Below are 6,000 nucleotides of genomic sequence, written 5' to 3' on the forward strand. Positions count from 1 at the left end.
AAGTGAGTATTAATATATTTTTGTTCAATAAAAAATATATCACTACTAATAGTAACTTAATTCTAATAATAATATTAACTTAAAAGTAAGATATATGTTTATATAATATAAAATATGTTTCGATCATATGTATATTAATTATTTTTAGTTCTTAAGGTTGACTGCATCAATTTTTTGCAATGAGTTTCAATAAATTTAGTAAAAGAATTGTTGAGACCTTTGTATTTTTCATAAAGTTAGAAGGTGTAGATATACAAGAGTCAAGACAAAAAAAAATATATATATATTTTGGAGATAGATCACACTCGGTCACTGTGAAGATGAAACTACGCTATAGTAGGGTAAATACCAGTATTGATAACATTCAAGAAAAATGCAGAAAAATTATCAAATAATAAAAAACTGTAATAAGAAAATATTGTCCACAAATAAATAGTTTCTTGAACAACCAAATTAAAAAAATTCTCTTAAGAAAATTCAAACTAAAAAAAATAGTATTATTTAAAGAAAAAATAAGAAGAATATTTTAGAGATAGAATTTTGTTTAAAAGTTTAAATCACACTCGGTCATTGTGGAGATGAAACCACTATAGTAGTGTAGTAGAGTGATTACCGGTATTAATAACATTAAAAAAAATGCAGAAAATTACTAAATAATAAAAGCTGTGGTATAAAAAAAATATCGTCTCAAATAAATAGTTTCTTGAATAACCAAATTAAGAAAATTCTTAATTTAAACAATTCAAACTAAAATAATAGTATTATTTAAAGAAAAAATAAGTTAGCTCAATCAAATTCTCTTTAGACCTTTGTATTTTTAATAAAGTGAGATAATGTAGATATACAATAGTCAAGATAAAAATAAGAATATTTTAGAGATAGAACTTTGTTAAAAAGTTTACATCACACTCGGTCATTTTAGAGATGAAACCACGCTTTAGTAGAGTGATCACCGTAACATTTAAGAAAAAGGCAGAAAAACTGTGATATAAAAAAATAATATTGTCCACAAATAAATGATTTCTTGAACAACCAAATTAAAAAAATTCTCTTAAGCAAAATATATATATATATAAAGATTAGAGATAAAAAAAAAATTAGGTACGAAATTAATATATATATAGATTTTAGTTGAGAGAAATATTTAATATTGTTATTTAAAATATTTATTTATATATAATCACCTATTTAAAATAAATAGTCTTAACTTACCTAATATATATATATAATTTTAAATTTTTATATATTATGATAAGTAGAAAGTGAAATAAAATTTAATTAAAAAAAAGAGTAATATAATTAGGAATTAATTAGAAAGATAAATTATGAAATAAAAAAATTCTTGAATATAAAATAATGAATTAAGATAGAAATCATAATGAATTTGAGTATAAACCTTCATATTCATCTATTAAATATTATTATATATTGTTATTATATATATAAATAAATATGTTATGTAATATTATATATTTTATATTATTAGTGTGAAAAAATATAAATATCTATATAGTAAGAGTAAAAAAAAAAAAATACTTAATAATTAGATTAAGAAAGATAGTCAAATATATATAAAAAATTAATTTAAAAAGTAGAATAACTTATAGAGTTAATTAAGAGAGATAAATTATGAATTGAGATAAAAATAATTTGTGTATAAACCTTCATATTCATCTATTAAATATTATTATATATATTATTATTATATATATAAAAATAAATATGTTAGGTAATATTATATATCTTTATGTAAAAAATATTAATAAAAAAATATTTTATATTATTAGTGTGAAAAAATATAAAAATTTATATAGTAATTAGAAAAAAATACTTAATAATTAAATTAAGAAAGAGAAATATATATATATATATATATATATTATAAAAGATATTTATTCTCATACTTAAAATGCAGTAAACATCTTAGTAATTTATCTCGACCCAAAAACTCAAACTCAAAAGAATATTCTTAGAATATTCATTTTTATAATAAATTTTAATTTTTTCAATAATATCTATATATTTATCTAAAATTACAAATTGAACCCATAACTTTACAACAACTTATTAATTCTTTTAAAATTCTCATTCAATTATTTATACAACTGCATAAAATAAATTAAGCATTATTACATAAACACAAATTACTTCTCACAAACAAAAAAAAAATACATCAAAACAAACCTTATTAAAATTATCATGAATTAAGCATATAAATAAATTATATAAATAAATTAAAATATAAATAAATAAAATATGTAAACAAATTAAAATATAAATAAGTTATATAAATTAATTAAAAACAAACTAAAATGACTGAAATGAAAGTTTTGAAAACCTTTTGAGTATTTGAACAGTGTCCCTGCATATTTGGGTTTGGAGGAGAAAGATTTTGTAGGAAAACTTAAAATGCAGTTGAGTGACCTATAATGGAGTTGTTTGTTGGTGAGTTGGAGATTATCTTATATTATTAGAAAGAAAATAAGTAAGATAAATAAATTAAGAAAGAAAAATTACCTGAATTTTGTGAATGATTGCTAGTTGATATAATCAATATTTATTGCTAAATTCAATTAATAGATAATTATAATATGATAACTGAAATTTTTTATTTTTACATATTTTCATTAATTATAATATGATAACTGAAATTTTTATTTTTAAATATTTTCATTAATTATAATATAATAACTGAAATTTTTTATTTTTACATATTTTTATATTTAACATTTAATGCTAAACTTAATTTTATAATGAATATAATATAATAACTGAAACTCTAATTATTTTTACAATTTTTTATAATTAATATTAATGCTAAATTTAATTAATAAAAAACATTAATATATATATATAGGAAAGAGAAATTACCTAAATTTTGTGAATGATTGTAGAATTAGAAGCTACAAAAGGAGACCGAGGATGTTTTGCAGTGATGTTTTGCAACTGCGTGAAATGATCAAATTCCTGGAAAAAAATACAAATCAGTGAAAACGGATTGTTGAAATATAACATAATGCAAATTCAATTATTGAAAGCATGATATTGATAGAGAAATTGAGAAGATTATGAATAGAGATAGCACACGACAAAAGGAGATCGACGAAATAAAATGCTCTGTATATGAAGATATCACTCTTCTCTCTTTAGTTGAACCCTGTTCATCTAAGATTATTTATAGGAATAAAATATTTGAATGGATTAATATGTTGGTTTAGTTGTAGTTATATACGGTATAATCAATATTTATTGCTAATTGATATAATCAATATTTATTGCTAAATTCAATTAATAGATAATTATAATATGATAACTGAAATTTTTTATTTTTACATATTTTTATTCATTAATTATAATATAATAATTGAAATTTTTTATTTTTACATATTTTCATATTTAATATTTAATGCTAAACTGAATTAATATAAATAAAATAATTTTATAATGAATATAATATAATAATTGAAACTCTTATTATTTTTGTAATTTTTTATAATTAATATTAATGCTAAATTTAATTAATAAAAATATTAATATATATATATATAAAAGAGTAACAGACATAGATAATTATGAAACTTAGTTAATAGAATTGATGAAAAATATATATTTTATATTATTAGTGAGAAAATATATATATGATAAAGAAAATAAAAAAATTAATTAATAAAGATAAATGAAGAGAGAGAAATATATATATCTAACACAAAAATATTTATGATGTAGATCATTTTGAAAAGAGCGTGATGTACACCTCCTACATTTCAAAATTAAGCGTCATTAGATATATATAGATCATAACAACTTTGTTAAACAATAATTAGAAATAAAATAACTTTATTATTTTATTTCTTCGTACTGTCAATCTTGTTTAAAATCCTGCCCGCGTTCTTGAGGGAAATTTGATGAATTATTTTTAAAAATAACAGGGAAATAATATTTTACAAGATTGGCCTTTTGCTAGGAGACAAAAGATCAATTTATCCGCCAAATCTCTTCTTCTTTTCCTCTGTTTCCCCTCATTTTATTTTTCTTCTTTCCCTCTTCTTCTCCCCCCGACCAACGAAGCCGACCAATGAACATGATCGACGAAGCAACTCCCCGATCAACGAAGCAATCTCGACTCCCCGATCAACACAGACAACAACTCCCATCAATACCAGCAACTCCCAACGCTGGAACGCCAGCGACGACGTTTTCATCATTTCAGGTAAGTTTTTCCGTCGTTTTCCTCTTACATGCATGCTGAGTAGAAATGGTTTTAAGGTTTTAGGGTTTAGGGTTTTAGGGAGGAAGAATTGTTTTGTGAATGATGAATGGTTTGAAATTGTTTTAGGGCTGGAATATGCATTTTATGTCTACGCAAATGCATTTTGCGTCTGCAATGTTGAATTTTGCGTTTGCGCAATTGAAATTTCATCTTCGTAGATGCAAAATGCATTTGCGCATACGCAAAATGTCTTATTTGCTTTCTTAAGTGATATTTGCTTTTTTATTTTCTTTCTTAAGTGTTTCATTAGTCTAACATAATGTTTTTTTTTCAGATGGCACCAACCAAAACCAAAACCAAATCCGTTATTGAGAAGTTTATTGGCCGTGTTTCATGGAAATCCGTCTGCACCTGTTTGTCAAAGAAAAATGAGAGCTTTAATAACCTTGATCTTATGGATAGGGCTTTTCCAACTCAATTCCCGCATATACTGAAAGTCCCGATTGTATTTTTCTCATGAACAATAATCCATCAGATTTTGATGAGGAAAAACAGCTCTAATTCGAAGGAGATAAAGTTCATGGTCAGGAGCTCTGCTGGGGCATAAAGGAATGCATTTGTGACAGACCTAAACTTTGAAAGATTTCCTGTGGTGGAAAACAGGCACGTTGAAAAAGTCCACCATAGTCCGCAAATATTTGGGGGGCAAAACAATTGTTAGAGTGAATGAGGTTCAAGCAAATTTCCTCCGATGCTCTGATAAGGAAGATGAATGGAAGATGGGGCTCATAAACCTGATTTACTAGTATTTTTGGATTTAAAAATAGGAGGAGAGTAAGTTTGGAAATCTTCAGTATGGTGGAGGACATGGAGATGTTCCTCCAATTTTCATGGGGAAAGGTGTCCTTCAGCGCAACCCTGAAGGGTATTGACAAAGAAATGAAATATCTCCAGGAGGTATATCTGGCCAATAGGGAAACCTGCAAAAGGGAAAATCGGCTTTGATGTCGCTTATACTATTCATGGGTTCACACTAGTCTTCTAAGTGTGGACCTATGAGGTTATCAAGACATTTATCCCCAAATTTGCGGATAAAACCGAGCGGGAAAAGCCTATATGCCCAAGGATTGATATTGCTCAATATAGTCTCTAAGAGCAACATCACCATTGTCCAGGAGGTATCCACTGGCATTGACGCACAATACAGGACGACAATAACTTATGAAACTCTAATTGAGAGGACTAGGACATTAACATATACCTGAAGTGACCTTACTCATCCTTTTGGATTTCAGTTATGGTACCTAAGTTATTCTTCTGCAAATGAACAGGTATGATGACAATTTACCATAAAAATCCTCCATAGTTCCTCGCACTGTCATTAAGGCCTTTTCCCTAGACCTATAAGCCTTATTATATGTCAGATTTAACCCATATTTTGTTTGTATGTCTTCCATTATTTTTTTAGACATGTGGTAATGGTGATGGTCCATGTATTTACGTTTGATGCACTCCCCAATTACCCATGATGGTGTTTGTATCACATCCTTTTGCCTTGTCAAAATTGAGCATTTTGTTTTGTTACAAATTTTCGAATCTCAAACATCTACGAAAATTTTCCCTTCGTAGCACGCAATCTCCACTTGCAGTTATCAGTCAAACATTTCATAAACCAAAGATCTTTTGTTGATTTCTACACTTTGAGAACAAAATGATTAGTCATCGCATGTCTATGCAACCTCAATTGAATTTCTTTTGTGTTATCAAAAAACGTACCCACTTCCAATCCG

The sequence above is a fragment of the Impatiens glandulifera genome, chromosome 8, assembly GCF_907164915.1.
Source record: "Impatiens glandulifera chromosome 8, dImpGla2.1, whole genome shotgun sequence".
Taxonomy (NCBI): domain Eukaryota; kingdom Viridiplantae; phylum Streptophyta; class Magnoliopsida; order Ericales; family Balsaminaceae; genus Impatiens; species Impatiens glandulifera.